General features: G+C 34.5%; 1 protein-coding gene across 2 annotated transcripts in view; it reads right to left on the bottom strand.

Annotated features, from left to right (window-relative positions):
• Positions 1 to 21,957, bottom strand: part of UBE2G1 (ubiquitin conjugating enzyme E2 G1) — an 82,723-nt gene that overhangs the window by 33,399 nt on the left and 27,367 nt on the right. The window contains exon 2 of one of the 2 annotated variants that reach the window (XM_072940362.1): positions 15,402 to 15,546. The exons of the other annotated variant lie outside the window; for it this stretch is intronic. The gene's annotated coding sequence lies outside the window, so the exon portion shown is untranslated. The remainder of the gene's footprint in view (positions 1 to 15,401; positions 15,547 to 21,957) is intronic. 2 annotated transcript variants of the gene reach the window in all.

Here is a 21,957-nt window from a genome sequence, read left to right as displayed (position 1 = left end):
TGCCCAGAATGTGGACTCCAAATAAGAGTTACTACATAAAGGGAAAAGGGCTTTTTAGAAATAATGGCTGATTCCAGTTCAGGGGCAGGAAATGATCTAGGCTCATCTCATATCAGATAAAAAGGAAACTACCAAATAATACTATGGTCTTGTTAAAAAGAACTCAGCCATATTGAAGAGGACCCCCTCCACTGGCCAAATATGGGACAATTTGAGTATCAACAGTTAGTAACCACAAAGGATTGAAACATATGTTTCAATTCATGACTTTATAAACAATGATATAATATACAACAAACTAATTGATCATCATTATAGGACACTAGTAAACCACTTTTGTTATCTTGAAAACCCCTTTAAAAAAAGCAAAGAATCAAGATTTATTCTTCTTTTTCTATATAAATTGTATTGCCAAGTAATCAAATAGAAACTATTATTTGATCAAATGAGTATCTCTCTATAGAAATAGACCAGTTATCAATAGGCGCATGACAAGATGCTCAATATTACTGATATTAGAGAAATGCAAATCAAAACTACAATGAGGTACCACCTCACACCAGTCAGAATGGCATTCATCAAAAAGTCTACAAATAGGAAGTGTTGGAGAGGGTGTGGAGAAAAGGAAACCCTCCTAAGATTGTTGGTGGAAAAATAAACTAGTACAGTCACCATGAAGAACAGTATGGAGGCTCCTTAAAAAAATTAAAATAGTTACCGTAAGATTCAGTATCCCACTCCTGGGCATATATCCAGAGAACACTAATTCAAAAAGATACGTGCACCCCAATGTTCACAGCAGCACTATTTACAATAGCCAAGACATGGAAGCAGCCTAAATGTCTACCACAGATGACTGGATAAAGATGAGGTATGTGTATACAATGGAATATTACTCAGCCATAAAAAAGAATGAAATAATGCCATTTGCAGCAACATGGGTGGACAGAAATTATATTAAGTGAAGTCAGACAGAGAAAGACAAATATCATATATCACTTATATGTGGAATCTTCAAAGGAAAAAAAATGATACAAATGAACTTATTTACAAACCAGAAATAGACTCACAGCCATAGAAAATAAACTATGGTTACCAAAGGGGAAAAAGGGGTAGGGGGGATAAATTAGGAGTTTGGGAATAATATATACACACTACTATATATAAAATAGATAAATACTAAGGGTCTACTGTATAGCACAGGGAACTATATTCAGTATCTTGTAACAACCTATAAAGAAAAGAATCTGAAAAAGAACATATGTTTGTAAAAATAAATAAATAAAATTTAAGAATAGTCCAGTTAAAAAATGAAAACTTACTGAAACATTGCCATTTTGTCATTTTAACCTAGGCATTTTTTAGAAAGAAAGACAATCAGACATTAGCATGTCTCCTGATAAAATAACCACCACTTAAGAAGTGATCTCATGTGACTCTCAAAGTTGAACCTGTTTAAGTCCCTAGACACAATTATCAATTTATAGAAAACACAGAGAACTATGTTTAAAGACATTCCTGAGACACAATTAGCAAAATCTATACTTTGGGAAATTCTAAAGGGCAAGACCTAGAATCTTAAATAAATATACTGCAAGGGAAACAAAAGAGAAGACTGAATTAAAAAGACTTTTTAAAATGTATGACAAATTTGAAGGCTGACTCAATCTAACAATACTAAATTATTGTTAACTTTTTAATTGGTAATGGTAGTGTGTTGGGTTCCCCCCCCCTTTTATTAAACATACTGAAATATTTACAAATGACAGTGATGTTTGGGATATGCTTCAAAATCATAATGCGGTAGAGAGAGATCAAATTAGTTTGGTTATGACCTAATAACTGTTGATGCTTGGTGAATACATGGTGGTTCACTGTACAGTCAATTTTATTATTATTATGTTTAAATTTATTTCTCAAAAGTTTTTAAAATGTTTAAAGCAGTTCAGACTAAAATAATGGTTTACAATACTTGTCGATCATGTGAAAATAAACCTTCACTGAGCCTCAGAAAAAATACAAGATGTCTCAGAATAACAACATTCAAAGACCCAACTATATGTCATTTTACACTTGACTACTAAGAAAATAAGCTACTTTAACTGTACATACACTTTACCAAGACCAATAGGTGACTAAGTCGAATGACTGCAAAGCCAAATATAACTGTTATTTATATCCTAGCAATGATTTTGCTTTGTGTCTCAATGGTTATGGTCTCCTGCTCCAGAGAATGTGCATTCCTATCAAGTTTATTTATGTAACACGCAGCTGGCTGCAAGGTGCATTTCTGTAGAGTGACTATTTTTACACTGGCTTCAATTTGAACTTTTGAAATCTCAGATTGAACTACTTATCCAGACACTATCTAATTACTCCTCCTAAGTACTGAGATGGTTTGTCAAAATAATTTTGACCTTATTATCAGAGGACTGAATTGCCTTATCACTTTAAAACATAAATCGCCAGAAACTAAGTCACCAAAATTAATTGGGAAAATATTCCTTTCCTGCAAGCTTCCATTAACTAATAATCATTATTGAAAAAAAGTAATGTATCAGCAAACAATCAAAGGTTTGCTTATATTTCCTCTACAGATTCTGAAGATGAGTCAGTTTAATCACTTTTACAGGTTTCTGGCAAACTTTAAAAGTTCGCTTAAAATTAGAAATTTTGGAGACTTCCTAAGCCACAAACACCTCTAGACATGGCCCTACCCACCAGAGGTCCAGGACCAAGCTTCACCCAGCAGTGGGCAGGGAACCTCCTGCCAGGGAACCAGCATAAGCCTCTGGTCCAGCCTCATCTACCAGGGGGCAGATACCAGGAATAAGAAAACAGTAATCCCAAAGCCTGTGGAAGAAATTCATCAACATAAGCCAGGCTCTACACTGGGACTGACTGGACCCTGGCCCTTGGGTGACAAGAGAGAAGTGTACTGCTGCAACGTATAGGACATCTCCCACAGAGAGCCACCTCTCCAAGGTCAAGAAACATAACTAACCTACCTAAAAATACAAATAGAAAGATAGACAGTATGAGGCGGCAGAGGAATATCTCTCAAGCCAAGGCGCACGATAAAATCCCAGAAGTAAGTAATGAGGAGATAGGCAATTTAACTGAGGAAGAGTTTAAAGTAATGATGGCAAAAATGTTCAGAGAACTCAAGAGGAGTATAGATGCAGAGTGAAGTTTCTAGCAAAGATTTGGAAAATATAAATAATACCCAAACAGAGTTGAAGAATAAAATCAATGAAATGAATAACACACTAGAAGGAACCAAGAATAGACTAAATTAGGTAGAACAGATCAGTGAGCTAGAAGTCAGGTTAGTGGAAATCACTACTGCAGAAAAGAAAAAAGAATGGAAAGAAATAAGGATAGTTTGAGAACTCTGGGACCACATGAACTGCACTAATATTCGCATTACAGGGGTCCCAGAAAAAGGAGAGAAAGGATCTGAGAAAAATTTTGGAGAGATAATCACCGAAAACTTCCCCATCTTGGGAAAGGAAACAACCACCCAAGTCCAAGAAGTGCACAAAGCTCCACACAGGATCAACCCAAAGAGGAACACACCAAGGCACACAGTCATCAAATTGACAAAAATTAAGGATAAGGAGAAAATACTAAAATTAGCAAGAGAAAAGGAATAAATAACACACAAGGGAACTCCCATAAGGTTATAAGATGATTTTTCAGCAGAAACTCTACAGGCCAGAAGGGAGTGGCACAATATATTTAAAGTGATGAAAAGGAAAAATCTACAACCAAGAATACTCTATCCAGCAAGGCTTTCATTCAAATTTAAAACAGAAATCAAAAGCTTCACAGATAAACAAAAGCCAAAAGAATTCAGCACCACCAAACCAGCCTTACAACAAATGTTAAAGGAACTTCTCAGTCATCAAACCATAAGAAAAGAGAACAAAAAGAAGAGACAAAAAGACCTACAAAAGATCACTTTGAGGGGGGAGGGTATAGCTCATGTGGTAGAGTGCATGCCTGGCATGCACAAGGTCCTGGGTTCAATCCCCAGTACCTCCTCCAAAAATAAATAAGTAAGTAAGTAAATAAACAAACAAACAAACAAACCTAATTACCTCTGTCTCCCCGCCAAAAAAAAGAAGTAAAAAAAAAAAGATCACTGGCAATTTGGGATCTTTTATGGTCTCACATAAATTTCGGAATTGTTTGTTGTAGTTCTGTGAAGAATGTCATGAGTATTTTGACAGAGGTTGCACTGGATCTATAGATTGCTTTGGATGGTATGGCCATTTTGATAATGTTGATTCTTATACTCCAACAGTACAGGATATCTTTCCATTTCTTTGCATCACCTTCAATTTCCTTCATCAATATTTTGCAGTTTTCAGAGTATACGTAATCTCTTTGGTTAAGTTTATTTGTAGGTCTTTTGTTGTTTTTGATGCAATGGAAATGTTTATGCTGGTTATAAAGTTTTGGTTTTTGAAGTAAAAAAGAAAAAAGGGAATGAAGGGCCACAAATGGCAAAATATCCTTCTTTCTTACGGGTGAGTTGTATTCCATGACATATATATGCTGCATCTTCTTTATCCATTCATCTATTGATGTGCACTTAGGATGCTTCCATATCTTGGCAATTATAAATAATGTTGCCGTTAATAGCAGGCTGTATGTATCTTTTTTAATTCTTATTTTCTGATTGGCTTTATTCCTTTGATAACTATGTAAGTTTAAAAAGGTAAAGCTCTAAATGTTCTGAGAAACAATGAACAGTAGTACTTGTATGTAAATTTTTTAAAAATACGTGCAGCGTATTTTGTGTATGTATTTACACGCAATTTATTGTATATTGGCAGTCAAACTAACACTTCTACCTAATAAGACTGAAAAATGAAAAAAGTAAGATATTATTAAAATTTTTAAAATAAAAAAATTAAATTAGAAATTTTGTCTTTACACTATGCCATGGACTAGGGGTAGGTAGTGCTAGCTGATTTCCTAATCCAAAATATTTTCAACCTAGATGTATTTCTTTTACCATGCTTCAAAAATGTAAGGAATATGGAGCGGACAAGCAAGAGGTCGGAGATCATATCTTACAAAAATTTTGCCAATATGCTCCTGAAAGGATATGCTTGGCAGAATTCTGGGCCATATTCCTAAAATAGCACTTAAGGAGGAAGTTCTGCCACCTGAAACCTTGCTTACATCCTCTTCAAACACTTATGATCCAAGGGTTTCTTCAACACTTACCCCTAAACACATTGTTGCTTATGCTTAAATACAGCAGCAGCATAGGTCTCTGCAAGAATTCCCCACCATATGTAAACTGCTGCGCCTTGACACAATAGTCTATGGTTTTATATAAACTTCTCATCTATTTTTTAGAAATAATTGGATAAAGACATGATGGGGGCAAATTTGTGAATTTTATCTTACAACAGAAAATCTGGGCCAGTTTTGGGCACAGAGTATGGTATGTCGGTCAGACCCAGCTTTGAATGCGAATTCTCACTAGCTTTATCATTTTGAACAAGTTATTTCTTTTTCTTTTTTGAGTATCATTTTCCTCATCAGTAAAGTATAGTAAACCATGGTAGTGTTGCAGGACAGGTGAGAGATATTGCATATGCAAAATGTTGATCACCTCAGAGTACAATAAATGTCAATTGTCCATTTTCTTCCTTACTGCTCATTAGACTATAGGCTATAAAAGGAATACAATCTCAACAATAAGCCTTAACCTTTGCAAAACACTACCCACCCCTGAACATCACACCCAACTACTTGTTTTGGTGATGTTTATTGTACCAGTTTATTCTGTACTCCATACCCCTAGGCCATAAGAATGAGTGAATGAATACTTCACAAGCCAGGAGAATGAGATTTTGTGGAGGATTTTTCAAACTGGAATTAAAGAAAAGGAGCCCCAATCTATGCAGAAGTTGCCCACAGCCATAACACAAATCTCAAGGAGAAAGCAGTTATGTGAAAATGAAGCCAAAATGAAGTTAAATAAGCAAAAGCAGGCAACAGTAAGAGAGGTCCTAACAGAATTCTAGTTTCTTACATCTGGTACCACTCCTGTCCCCTTCCATAAACTTGGTTAAGAATCAAATTTCTTTTTTTGTCTAAACTTATTCTAGCTCAATTCCTGTTGCTTCCAACTAAGCGTACCTTTTTCCTCCATTCAAAGAGTACAATTTTTAAGCTTATTTCCTAGTTGGTCTCTAGTCAAGTCTCCCCTCTAATACTTTATAGCAGTGGTTTTCAGCAGGGCTGACAGGGTATGATCACCTCAAAGGCAGATAAATGGGGGTGTCTATTTGCACTACCCTAACTGAGGGGGCACTTTTTAAAAAGTATTTCTATAATCAGAAAATAAAGCTATTTCCAAGGCAGGAAGAGCACTGAGTTTGTTCTCACCCTATGCATTCTTTCCCTTCTCAACTTCCCCATTTTCTGTATCAATCATGTAGGTTCAAGGCTTATCATCTTTGATCACTCCTTTCATTTACTGCCTGGCCATTCAATGTAAAAATCCATCTATTCATCCATCCCTGACATTTCTTCCTTCCAAAATGTCTCTAGTGTCCATCTCCTTTCAGCATTCCTGTCAAGATCATCAGTCTAGGTTTAATCTGAAAATACAATTAAAACTGTCCTAACCGTTTTCCACCCTACTGAAGGCTGTCTTCTGTATTAACTGTAAGGATGTTTTTTGAGGATGTTACATTGTTATATTCAAACAGTACCTTCCTTATGAGAGAAGGTATTCAGGAGACATCATTTTCTGATCTCAGTAATACGTAGGCTTCTTCAGACTCTGATTTATTATTTTTATCTTACCTATACCATGAATTGTGTAACTGATCAAATCAGCATTTACACTTTGGCTGTGAGGAACTTACACCAGCCAGTTTATACCAGCGATAAGTACACAGAAATATTTTGTATGTGTTTTTAGTAAAGCTAATTCTAATGAAGAGTTTATGCTTGTATCCACTTTTTTCCTTTCACTCTCACTTCTAATTGATGTCACCTTGCTTGAAGTTATTCAAAAATGTATTTAAGTATGTGCTAGGCACTGGGAATAGAGCAATGAACAAAATATAAGTCCCCTGCTCTCTTTGCTCTTGAGACAAAATGGTCTCACAGATCTTTCACTCTGGTGGGGAAAGATATACTATAGTATATCAAGTAGTGACACCTTCCATAAAGAAAAATAAAGCAAGATAAGAAGACAGAGAGAGGCATGGGGGTGGAGGTGGTAGCTTACAGAATCTTCAACAGGCAGTGCATGCAGAAATTTAGATATTCCAAAAATCCCCATAATCCATCATAAACTACTTTTTTAACAATAGTCTGACAACTCATCAAACCAAACTACTTTTTTTTACATCAAACCAAACCTACTTTCTTTTTAACATTTTTTATTGAGTTATAGTCATTTTACAATGTTGCATCAAATTCCAGTGTAGAGCACAATTTTTCAGTTATACATGAACATACATTCATTGTCACTTTCTTTTTTTTTTGCTGTGAGCTACCACAGGATCTTGTATAACATTTCCCTGTGCTATACAGTATAATCTTGTTTATCTACTCTACATTTTGAAATCCCCGTCTGTCCCTTCCCACCCCCCCACCCTCTTGGCAACCACAAGTTTGTATTCTATGTCTATGAGTCTGTTTCTGTTTTGTATTTATGTTTTGTTTTGTTTTAGATTCCACGTACGAGCGATCTCATATGGTATTTTTTTCTCTTTCTGGCTTAGTTCATTTAGAATGACATTCTCCAGGAACATCCATGTTGCTGCAAATGGTGTTATGTTGTCGGGTTTTATGGCTGAATAGTATTCCATTGTACAAATATACCACATCTTCTTTATCCAGTCATCTGTTGATGGACATTTAGGCTGTTTCCATGTCTTGACTATTGTAAATAGTGCTGCTATGAACATTGGGGTGCAGCTATCATTTTGAAGTAGGGTTCCTTCTGGATATATGCCCAGGAGTAGTATTCCTGGGTCATATGGTAAGTCTATTCCTAGTCTTTTGAGGAATCTCCATACTGTTTTCCACAGTGGCTGCACCAAACTGCATTTCCACCAGCCGTGTAGGAGGGTTCCCTAAACCTACTTTTTTTTAACAAAACAATACTCCAACAACTCATGGAACCAAAAAATATTTATGCAACACTTCATCTCATCATTTTCCCTACTCACCTTTCTAGATGACGGTGATAGCTGCACTACATGAATGTGCTTAATGCCACTAAACCATATACTTCAAAACGGTCAAAATTGTAAATTTTATGTGTTATATATATTTCATTGCAATTTTTAAAAAGCCTTTCTGATCCTCTAATTCTCCATGGCATATAACCAAATTTCCCTGAATCACTGACACTAATATAATCTGGGCTTGTGATTTACACTCCCCACTTCACTTCAGACTTTCCTCCTTCAGGCTTTGGTGACTCTCCTTTTATTCCTAGTTTTCTCCTCTCTCTCTGAACACCACTTCTCAGTGTTTTAAAGGCTTGTTTTCTTCCATCTGCCCTCCAAATACAGCCTTCCAAGAATAACCCATCATTTGCCCTCTTCTACTTGCTCAACAATCTTCTCTAGGCACTTGCATACACACCAAAGGCTTCAAAATACTATCTTCTCTAGGGAATCACTTTAAAATTTACCTCTCACAAGCTTCAGAATCCATTTCCCAACAGTGGATATCTTACCAGGACCTCATCCCAAACTCATCCCAAACATGTTCATCCACTTGGCTTTATTTCACTAATCTCCCCTCAGTCATCTAACCTTGAAACATGGTGATTATTACCTACTGGCTCCCTCTTCCTCACCCCTTCCTTAACCTCCTACTAGCCTACTAATTGATGATGCCCCTACTTCCAGTGTCTTCCCTAACAACTAGACCAACAAACTGACACCAGATTACTCTTTCTTAGAATTAATTTTAGTCATGAACCCAACACTCACTGTCCTCTATGATCTGATTTCAAAAGAAACTTTTCCATCTTTATCTCTTAACTATACCTCCTCCCCACCTCTGATTACACACACAGTCATACTCAGATTACAACCACTGAACTCCTCCTAAACCATATCCTCTCCCTCTTTTTATTCATGCCAATCCCCTATCCTTAAACAGTAATTCACATTTCAACTAGCCCTTTATCTTTGCTTGTTGAAAGCCTACAAAATCTTAACGGGCTGGTTCAAATGCCAGAACCCCCTATAAACTTTCCCAAATCAGGAATGTAAATTAACCTTCTCATCTGTGTTCCCTGGCATTTTATTTTAGTGAATTTGTTACCTTCTGGCTGTATGAATTAATTTGTTTGTCCTTATAACTCAACTATATTGTAAGATGCCCAAAGGGCACCGTTTATTTGGGGGAACAAAAATCCAAAAGCTCACCTGACTGTTACAATATAGGTACCATAAGTATAAACCCTTTACTTTTAAATAAGAACCATGGTAAACATATTTTATTTGTTGACTTCCAGAATATTTATTAAGTACGTACCCATTATAGTTTGCCAAAATGACATTTAAATCTAGGCATTTCAACTGTATGCACAATCACACTTGACTGTAATTACGTAAAGAAGTTGGGATTTTGACAGTAGTGATTACGAAGAATCAGATTAACTTACTCTGGTTTCAAAGTAGCTTCAATTTTTATTACATTATGACTCAGCTTTAAGAGGCACTGTTTTCTAGCTACATTACTCTTAATCTCATTCCCTCTTAACCTGGGCAAAACAGACCACAAATTTAGTCACTAACTGGTCTCTAGAGCAAAGTATTTTCAGACTTAGGCACTCACAGGGTCCCTGCTCTAGCTACACCACCTGGCTCTAGGAAATCCTGTCCTCCTGTGTCCCCAGGGCTCCAATCACCCTAGCTAATAACGCATCCTCGATGTACTATTATTCCTCGTGCACCCCGAGAAACATGGTTCTGTTTTCTGACTTCGGCTGACAGAATCACTTGATTATCCATGCTCTAGTGCAGTGGTTTTAAAACTTCACACAATTATTTCTTCATCTGGGTCGTAGGTATACCTTGCTTTATAACAATACTTTAAACTGCATGCTTTATATTGCATGCATCACACACACTATTCTGTAGATGTGATTATAGAGCATAAGAGTGAAAAAGACAAACACGGGAAACTGAGAATTTTAAAATTTCAAAAAGAGAAACTTTTAAACTGAATTTTTCTTCATACAATCTCAAAAAAGAACAAAGTTGGAGGACTCACATTTTCTGATTTCCAAACTTAACTACAAAGCTACGATTATCAAAACAGTGAAGTACTGACATAAAAACACACAAAGACCAACAGAATAGAATAAAAGCCCAGAAATACACCCTTGCATACATCATCAATTTTCCCCAAGGATGTCAAGATTATTCAATGGGGAAAGGACAGTCTATTCAACAAATGGTGCTGGGAAAACTGGATAACCATATGCAAAAGAATAAAGTTGGACTCTTCCCATACATCAGATGCAAAAATTAACTAAAAATGAAATCAAAGACCTAAACATTAAGAGCTAAAATTCTAAAATTCTTAGAAAAAAACATAGGGGGAAATCTTCATATTAGACTTGCCAACAATTACTTGTATATGATACCAAATGCATAGGCAACATAATATAAATTCAACTTCCTCAAAATTAAAAACTTGAGCATCAAAAGCAATCCACAGAATGGGAGAAATCTGCAAATCACATATCTGATATTGGATTAACATTCAGAATATACAAAACTCATATAACAACAACAAAATAGTAGGCAAGGATTTGAATGAATTTTCTAAAGAAGTTATACAGATGGCCAATAAGAACATGAAAATGCTCAGTATCACTATTCATTAGGAAAAGGCAAATCAAAACTACAAGGTATCACTTCATAAACTTCACTTCATTAGGTTGACTCTTACATTTTTAAAAATCAAAACAAAATAACAAGCCCTGTGCACGGCTGGTGAGAATGTTAAATGTGCAGTCGCTATAGAAGATAGTATAGCAGTTTCTCAAAAAATTTAAAATGGAATTACCACGTAACCCAGTAACTCCACTTATGGGTATATACCCAAAAGAATTTAAAAGCAGACACTCAAACAGATACTTGCACCCCCACATCACAGCAGCATTATATGCAACAGCCAAACAATGGGAAAACAACCCAACTATTTCCTGGCAGATGAATGGGTAAACATGTAGTATATACATACAATGGACTATTACTTGGCTTTAAAAAAAAAAAGAAATCCCGATACATGCTATCATATGGATGAAATTTTAAAACAGTATTATGGTAATGAAAGAAGCCAGACACAAAGGGACAACTATTGTGATTCTTACAGGAAGATCTAGAGTAGTCAAATTCAGATACAGAAAGTAGAATGGTGGTTACTAGGGGCTGGAGGAAGGTAGAAATGGGTTAAATTACTTAGTGGGTTCAGTTTTTCAGCTTGAGATGATGAAAAAGTTTCAGAAATAGATAGTGGTGATGGTTGCAAAACAATATGAATGTACTTAATGCCAATGAACTATATACTTAAAAATGGTTAAAGTGATCAATTTTATGTGTGTTTTATCACAATAGAAAAAAGTCCAATATACAAATTAGATAAATGTGGAGCACTTCAAATGGAAGCCAAACGTCTTCGTACCTCTTGTTTTACGGATCCTGAAGTATAGATTGAGGACATCATTGCTCTTAATCACTCTCAAAGCTCTGCTGTGGCCCATATCTAAGGAAGGCACCATTAATAACCAATCACAGAACTCAAAATTTCTCAAGGTAGTACTCAGGAGCCACTCCAGTCAAACACATGATGAGACATTTGCTATCATTTTCTTAATATTAGTGCCCTTTGAAACAAATCTGCCCTTCTCTTCCTATGTGGGAACTCATTCTCAAGGCCTTGTTTTCTGTGGAGCTTCTCCTAGATGAAAGGCCCATTTTGGTCTGTGTGAGATTCAAATAAGTCAAAACCCTCATTCTCATTGTTGACAACATAAATATTAAGAAAAACTCCAAATGGATCACTAAACAGACTTTCTAGGTTTGTGAGGGATATCAAATCCCACCAAGCTGCAAGTCATCATTCTTATGGGGTAGGAACTTAAAGCCTGAATGAAAAAAATAATGGCTAGTCCTGTTCTCCAGCTGAGAACCAGAACATGATGATGAACTAGTCTTGATTTAAAATCAAAAATCAAAAAAGCTACAAATACTTTTCACAAATTAACATTAAGTAAGTGCACAAGCTGCAATTTTGTTCTTCAGTACTAACATGCTAAAAATACTGACATGGTTTTTTGCAAAAGCACTTAGTTCCTTATGCATACCAAAAAGCTCTAATGGGCATAATAAATGCCAAATAAATTAACAAATATTTTAGCTAACAAGGGATATAGTAAAACTTAAGATTCTGGTCTGAATTCACTGCCTTGTACCCAGACTACTAGAGAGAGGGGGGAAGGATGTGAAACAAAAGGATGCTGTCACACTTGTTTCCTTGATTCCAGTTTCATTCCTTTGCATCAGTGCCTACCCTTCCTCCTGCTACACAACCACTTATCTCCTTGAGGTAAAGAATCCATGAGACAACTCTGAAACCATTTATATATTTACTCAAGTGTATAAGGGAAACCTAAGCACCTACACAAAAAATTGGAATTTAACTAAACTTTTTTTAAAAAAAGGAGTCTAAATGAAAAACCATGTGACTCCCACTTGGTGGGCTCTTGTGCCACATTAAAAATGACAATAATGACAGCAGTGTAGCAAAATGAAAGCTGTTTATATTACTCAGTAGAGTAGCACATATGTGATTATAAAATATATAAACAAGTGCATATTTAAAAGGTTAGAGGAGAAAAAATACACTAAAACCATGAATAACTGTGTTTAGGTGAAATGAGACAGATTTCTTTTCTCTCTCTGCAATTTATCAACTGCCCATAAACAGGAATTTATTTCTATAGTGCAAAATTTTAATATATTGAAAATTTTTATAATGGTTAAGGATTTCAACAACCCCAGAAAACAGATCCTGTCAAAATAATATTGATCTATCTCTTACAGCCAATTCATAAACCAATCTCTCTCTTCCCAATATAACTTTTACTATAAGCCTGGTCCATTGCCATTTAGGTTTTTTGTAAGATTTTTAAAAAATATTTTTATAATATGTTGCTACTTATAAGTAGCTTAAAACTTTTACTATAAGCCTGGTCCATTGCCATTTAGGTTTTTTGTAAGATTTTTAAAAAATATTTTTATAATATGTTGCTACTTATAAGTAGTTTAAAATGTCAGTAAAGTTCTCTTACTCTAAAATTAAGTTAATTTTTCCCCAAAAGGGACTAAATTATCAACAGTTCTTAATGGAATTATGCCAAATAGTGACAAATTCCCTGGTGACATTCATGACTCACTAAAAGAAAGCTTGAGTATCATGCATGCCCTGTGGGTGGAAAGACTAGTTTAGCCAGATTACCCTGGCACGGAGTTACCAGTACTAGTAACACCTCATATACCTGAAAACCTTTATACATTATACTGTCATGGAAATGTCTAACAATTTAACACTTCTAAAGCACAAGGTAATTGATCATATTTAGAAGTAGCAACAATCCAAAATCTAAATTATCATAATAGATTTTTCTCAATACAAGCCTAAGGTCAACTCAGTAAAAGGGTATAGCTCAGTGGCAGAGTACATGCTTAGTTAGCACGCACGAGGCCCTGGGTTCAATCCCCAGTACTTCCTCTGAAAATAAGCAAATCTAATTACCTCCCCCCGCCAAAAAAAATAATAATAATTAAAAAATAAAACTGATTACCCTCCCCCCCAAAAGTTTCTCTCCTCACCATCCATTTCAAAGCTATCTTCAAATTTTCCATAGTCTTATCTGATCTTAGGAGTAATATTCTAAATGTTAAAGGAAAGGAAGAAAACACAGGAAAGCCTAATTAACTGGACAACTAAAGAAAATTTTCCATGTCAAAATCACTACAAAAAATTAAAAGACAAACAACTGCTCTTACAAACCTTTAAGATCACACACACACACACACACACACACACACACACACTTTCAAAACTGTCAAGAAGTGTTCAGCTTTCTTGGGAAGTTTTTAAGTAACATTTTTTTTATCTAGCAGAGTCAAACATTTTTAGAAGTCCCTGATATGTATTAAGAATATAGTAAAAAATACAATTTTAATACAATGATAGTGGGGCTATAATCTTCCTAGAAGGTACTTGGTGATATTAAGAAACTCAAAAAAGGTACAACTTTCAGTTATAAGATATAGAAGTACTGGGCATGTAATGAACAGCAGCAGGACTGTAGCTAACACTGCTGTGTGGCATACCTGAAAGCTGCTAAGAGAATAGATCTTTAAGTTCTCACCACAAGGAAAAAAAATTTTTTTTTCTCTTTTTGGAATAACTATATAATGTTAACTATTTTTATTGTAGTAATCATTCCACAATACATGTAAATCAAGTCATTATGCTGTACACCTTAAACTTACAGTGCTGTGTGTTATCTCAATAAAACTGAGAGGGAAAAAAACCTCAAAAAATGTTTATCTTCTTTGATTCAGCAGTGACCACTCCTAGATATTTATCCTATGAGAAATAATAAAAGAGTATGTGTAATATGTTTCATAAGGAAAATCCACAGAAGCATTATCTATAATTTAAATAATTTTACTTTTCAAATTAATTTTAAAATAAAATTAAAAATTAATTTTAAATCAACTTATAATATAAAAACCTAAAAGTCAAATTTGGGGGAATTATGTGCTATTAGCATATGAAAGAATGCTACTAATCTATTTTAAATACTTTGGAAGCTTAATGACATGGGGAAATAGCTACAATTTGTTTTTAGAAGATAAAATACTATAAATATATCTAACTCTTAAAAACACACACACAACACAGATATTTTAAAAAACGAAACACAAAAAATTTGGCCTAAACCTCTATCTTCCAGTTCAAGGTGCCAGTATGAGGACATGTGTTTATCTCTTCTCCTTCCTAATAACTTAAACTTTTCTAAATAAATTTTAAAATAAACTTTTAATTAAAAACGCTTTTTAAAAAAGACTAGGTAGAGGGAGGAGGATATAGCTCAAGTAGGAGAGCACTTGCCTAGCATGTGCAAGGTCCTGGGTTCAATCACCAGTATGTCCTCTGAAAATAAACAAATAAACAAATCTAATTATCTCCCCCTACCAAAAAAAAAAAAAAAAAGACTAGGTAGGTTACCCACGGTCTGAAAAGATGAAAACCGGATGAAAGAATGTGAACTGATTAAGCACAGCGGAGGGAGAAGAACAGATACTCACAGAGGGGGTGCAGCGAAGGAGGAAGGCTAATCTTCTGGGCAGAACCCCAGAGAGGCGCCAGTTCAGTGACCGTCGTACGAGGAAGGTCAGTAGTGAGAAGTGGGACTGAAAACATCTGTCATAGCAAGAAGTCAACAGAGAATGTCTAAAGTTGATAAACCAAAAAATAAACACTATAAGCATATTATTTAGAACATGGAGTTAAGCCCCAGGGTATCTGAAGCAGCTGCTTCTGGGGAGTGGGGCTCTTCATTACTAGGCCTCTTGTATCACCAGTATTTGATTACTTGATTTTTTTTTAAGCTAAGAGTGTATATAATATTGACTTTAAGTTTTAATTGTTTTCCATTTTACACTTTATTCATTCTCCTTTAATGCACAGCACCCTACATCCTACTTCCTTCCCACCAAGGCAGAAGCTGAATCTCACTTAGCAGTATTTTTCAATTACAAGTTGTGCAGTCATGAAATAGATCTAGTGGGACATAGATAGCATTTCCTTTTCCTAATACAAAGGAAAAATAAAATAGAGATATTTTTGGTGAAGCTTTCACTTCAGTTATAAATGTTTACTTAAATGTATATGCTGGGGTACTATATAAAATCTCTTCCTCATTTTGTCTGTTCTCAGAATGATCCTGTCAAACTGTGAATTCAGATCATGTCACTATTCCAATGGCTTTGAGTTCTCCCTCAGAGTAAAGAATGGCCTGCATAATGGCCTAAAAGGTCCTTCAGAATTAACCAGCATCTCTTCAACCTTTTACTTACTACCTCTTTCACATGGCTGCAGCTAACTGCTCACCCTCATCTCCCTCCAACATTCAAGTCTGTCCCTACGTCAGGGCCTCTATGTTTGCTGTACCCTCTGCATGACCCCTTTCCTCATCTAACTCAATTATTCAAACGTCATCCTATTTTAACTTATAACCCCCACTCTCTTACACTGTACTCCTTATTTTATCCCCTTATCCTTTACTCTTTACTCTTACATACTCCCAATTTTATTCTGTTTTACTTCCCTCACAGCATACAACTTTTCTATGATTTTGTTTATCTCTCCCACCCCCAATAGAACGCATGGATTTTTGTTTGTTTACTGATGTGGCCCAACACCTGCTACAGTCCCTGGCATATAACAGGCCCTCTATTAAGTATCTGTGGAATTAACATATTAGGCAAAACATATATTCATCTTAGGAAGATGCTACATTATTGGCAATCAAGTGCAAAAGTTTGGAACCTTTAAGAAATTCTGGTAATTTTAATTGTAAGGATAAGCTATGACTTGGACTCTGGAGTAGTAAATTCAAGTTATTCACAATACTGAGTATGCTGCTCACATACTGGGCCATTCTGAATGTGCTAGTCTACTGAAATAATTAAAATAACGTTTGTTAACATCAACAGTAACATTAAAAATGCTGGTTTCTCAGCAACCTTAAAAAAAAACCCAAAAAACCCAAGGGAGAACCATCCCCTAGACGGCTAAGATAATTTAACATGCAGAAGTCTTGTACCTTTTTTAATAAGTCACAGTGAAAGTCTCATGCTCAGTTACCACCAAGTGCACACACTGACAATTTTCACTATTTCCTTTAACCCCAAATGTAGACCCAAGGGCATACTGTTGATCACTTTCATTTCCTCAGAATAAAACAAAGTGCAAATTAGCATTCCCTAGAATTTCACACAGCAGGTCGTTTACTGTGTTACACAGGGATGACAAGAGCCTCGATCATGACTTCAATGAATTTTTTTTCTAGTCTACATTACAACTCACAGGATAAAAACAAAAATCGTCAACAGATTTTCAGTGATTAATCAGAAAAATCCTCAAACACTTCTCCCTCATACACACAAAAGCACACATGGCAGAACAGATTTCTAGTGTATACAAAAGCAGCTTATCCAACTGTAAAAAGAAATGTCTTTAGGCCTGCAAGTGAGTAACAGTTTTTCCATATTTCATGCCATTAATAAAGCACATTTAACAGCATGACTTGATAAAACAATTTCACTAATCACTTGTTTTAGGTTCTTAGAGAATAAATTTTGATATTTTTACTCATCTTCTCAAAACCAATGTGCTTTTACCTGTTTTTACCACAAGAAGTAAAGACTTTTTTAAAGACGGAAATAAATGAGACAAGTTGGATGGGTGGCTCACAGACATAAACTGAGTGAATTACTAAAGGCACTGGCACAATGAAAACTCTTATCGTATAAAGGATGCAGTAGACCTGATTATTGATGAAAACAAATTTATGAAATGAAAGATAATCTCAAGAAAACCTAGAACACTGCAGAAGAGAACAAAGGAAGTATTTAGAAAAATAATATAACGGAAAACAGGAAATGAACATGAACAATAATAAAACTGATGTCCCTTAAGGAAAGAAAAATAAAAATGAAAGCATATTACAAGATATATAAGAAAATATTCCTGAATCGCAGATTGAATGGCTTACCATGTAACAGGAAAATGTAACAGAGAATCACACCAAGAGCGAGATATATCCCGATGAAGTTACTAAACTTCAAGGATAAAGAAAGAATTCTACCAATACCCAGGCAGAAGTAGGTCACCTACAAAGGGAAAAAAAAGTCAGGCTGGCCCTAGACTTCTCTAGAGAAACCCCAGATGCCAGAAAATAATGGAATAATGTCTACTGGATATTAAGGGGCCAGTAACATAGCTCAAAAATTCTGTAACGTCCAAATATGACTTCATTTGTGAAAGCCATTGACATTCTGAAACATACAAGAACCCTGAGAATAAAGCATTTGAACAACCACTCCTCAAACAGAAAAATCTATTTGATAAACAAAAATATATTAAAGCTACAGCTTTATAACAACAGCTACAGAACTATATACTACCATATTCTAAGATGCACTTTTTTTATGTTTTAGTATATCTAAAATCAGCATGCATATTACAATCAATGGTATGTCAAGTTTCTTTGACAGAGGTTAACCATGTTAGTGGTTGTCAAAATAACAAGGCATCTTAAAATCAATGGTACCTTAGACATAATGAAATATAGTCCATAACTTCCAAAATGAGAGAAGGGAGAGAAAATAAAGACAATGAACCATGTAGTTTAAGGAATAAAAAAGAAACCCAAACAAAAAGATAGGCAATGAAAAGAACAGTATTACAGAAGCAAAACCAAACATACAACATTAATACAAATGATTAAAAGCATCTCAGATTGGGTCCAAAAAGACTAACCTTACTTTATCCAACTATATGGGGTCTACATTATACAAACCTAAAACAAGCTCTTTGAGAGGTTAACAGTAAAAGGTGAGACATAAGTATATCAGGGAAGTTGAATTCAAAGTAGAAAAACATTAAAGGTGGCCAAAAAGGATCACTTTTTAGAATGCTCAAGATTATAATCTATAAAGAATATATGATGCATATAAAACTATATAAAACAAAACCTTCAAAATATATATACATATATTTGGAGTCCAAACTTAAAAGAAATACAAGAAAACTGGGCAGAAATAAAAGTAGAAGGCAATTACCATTTCAAGTCCATAAAGATCAAACAGATTAAGTGATAAAATGGCTGAACATATTATGGGATGAGATCAAATCCCTATGGAACAGTTATAAAAGCTGATCATCTATTTAGGCCATCATACCTCAAAATTTTAAAAAGTAGAAATAACAGAGATCATGAGAGGGTATAGCTCAGGTGGTAGAGTGCATGCTTAGCATGCCCAAGGTTCTGGGTTCAATCCCCAGTACCTCCTCTAAAAATAAATGAATAAACCTAGTTACTGCCTCCTTCAAAAAATATAAATTAAAAAATATAAAGAAATAACAGAGACAACAATCTGAAAATGAAGCAAGCTACTCTCCTTAGTGGAAGAGACTTGACCATTTATGTACTCTCTCTCTCCCTAAACTACTCCATTCAAAGATGGAAATCAAAATTAATACAAAAAAAATTAATTTATCTAGTAAATAACAATTATAAAAACTACCCATATATAAAAAAAGCCTTTGATACATAAATATTCATATATTCAGAGGAAGACCCACAGCCTAAATGCTATCAACTGATCAAGAATTAAAAATATTAAGCATTTAAGGTTAGGAAATTAACTTTTTAAAAATCAGAAAAAAGGAATTTTAAGAAATTCATACGTTACTCAATTAGAAAAACAAAGCTAGTAGATTTAATTATAAAACCTAGAAGCTGCATTTTGAAGGGAAGAAAAAAACCCTAACAGATAAACCATTAGCTGGACTAAAAAATAATAATAATTATTACTGTATCAAATTAGGACTAAAAAAGAAGGAATAAGATGATAAAAAGGAAGCCAAAAAAAAGTATGAAATAAGCCAGATTTTACTCTTGGAAAGATAATATTATAAAGGTGTCAAATCACTCTATCAATCGATAAATTCAATGCAATACACTCAATCAAAACTGCAGGGTTTGAGTGGTAGGATGAAGGATAGTGATTAAGTGAAACTTGACAAGATGACTGTAGTGCATACAATCCTAGAGCAAACAGGTGTCAGTAGTTATTTACTTAATACTAAAACACCAGCATTAATACTTGCATTTTAATTGAAGTGCTCAGAATTTTTAACCAGTAAAATTTGTTTAAAAAAATTCATCCCAATGCAAAAATGTGTTAATTGTGAAACACCAAGACAATGGAAACTATTAAAATAAGTATTAAACATACAATCCAATATCAATTAACCAATAAAATTAAAATAAGCTATTCAAAAATAAAACACTGCATTAAAAATTTACTTAAAACACAAAGAAAAATATTTTAAGTTTGATCTAAAAAAATACAGCTACTATACCACTTGAATTGTAAGTATTTAGGGACAAATTTTTCTAGCTACTAAAACTATTCTAACTACATCTTTGAATAATCCCCTCTCTTACTCAGAAAGGCTGACAGCTGCAGCCTTTCTGACTCTTTAGAGTCAGATCACATCTCTGTTGAAAATCCTTCCTGGCTCTTCACCTCACTTAGACATCTTCTCCCTATAGCTGTCTGATCCCATCTCCCTTCTCTTCCTACTTCTCACCTTAAGCTTCCCTCATTGAAACATCCCATTCTGTTAGGTTCCAGAAAGAGATAACATGCAAAACAGAGAGATGGATACATACATACATACATACAGCTTTCCTAGAACTGCCAGACAAAATGTATAATAGGGTCTTCAAAATGCTCAAAGCATTAATGGAAATGCTCACACAAAGAGCACAATAAAATTTCAGAACGTCAAATTCTAATAGCTTCCAGACAGAAAAACAGTTGACTTTGTTTTAATCAAAACTTCAGAACTGGTACTGAACTTGTCAAGTGAGATGAGACAAAGGCAGCTGTTTGTTACAAGCCCTTTAACAATTAATTTTTCAAAATTCTATTTGCTTATAATTGATAAAAAATAAGATGACATATAAATTAAAAACTTCTAAAATTACAATAACTTGGTATAATCTGGACCCTGGAGATCTAGAGAACAGAAGAGTGTCCAGAAATGAACCAAAATACATACGGAAATTTGGTATATAATCAATCTAACAGCATTTCAAATCAAGAGGAAGGAAAATGGATTAGCCAAAAATGGTATTAGGACAACTGATTCATTAGAGAAAACAAAATCAATCTCCACCTAATTCCTTACAATAAAAAAGTCAAAATGGATGAAAAAATTTAATGTAGAAAACAAAACCATAGAAGTACAGAAAGAATATATGGGAGGATGGGGTGAGGAACATTTTTTAAAATCCTGATTTAGATAAAGTCTTAAATCAGATAAAGAACCTAGAAGCCACAAATAAAAACTTTAAATACAACACAAAAAATTTTAATTTCTGAAAGATTTAAGAGGGAGAAGAAGAGGAATCCATAAGACAAACTCAGGGGCAAACATTTGCACACATGACAGAGTTGATCCCTAAATGAGTAAAGGGCACTGACAAATCAATGAGAGACTGGATCCAACAGGTCCACAATGGTGTAAATACAAATATCCAATAAATACATGAACAACTGTTTAGCCTATTTTTAAAATTGCAAATATATCACTTATATCTTAAGATCGGAAAGTAATTTCAATTTTAACCAGAATTCAGAGATATGAGCCAACAAGCAGTAGATGGAAATGTCAACTGAGATTTTAATTTTTACAGAAAGCAATTTGGCATTATTAAACTTTATTTTTTTACCTTTATTTAAATTCCACTTTTGGGAATTTCTACAGACAAACTGAAAAAACTGACATCGCTGAGAAAACGATCACTTAATTTCTCATAATGCATCACACTTCGAAAGTTTGTAAAAATTTCTAATCCATTACATTCACACATAGTACTCACAAATACTTTCACAGTATTAGCTCCTCTTAAAAATATCTGCTCCTCTTTTACAATTTACTATTTGTTGTACTTGCTGGAATTATTTCTCCAATTTTATCTTCTAAGACCTCTTTTCCTTCTTTACAGAATTCTGTTTCTGTTTATAAACTTAATCTTCATTAACTTTTTTTTAAATGCTTTCT

Source organism: Vicugna pacos, chromosome 16, assembly GCF_048564905.1.
Source record: "Vicugna pacos chromosome 16, VicPac4, whole genome shotgun sequence".
Lineage (NCBI taxonomy): Eukaryota > Metazoa > Chordata > Mammalia > Artiodactyla > Camelidae > Vicugna > Vicugna pacos.
Note: the sequence above shows the minus strand (reverse complement) of the source record. Positions and strands in the feature narration are given on the sequence as shown.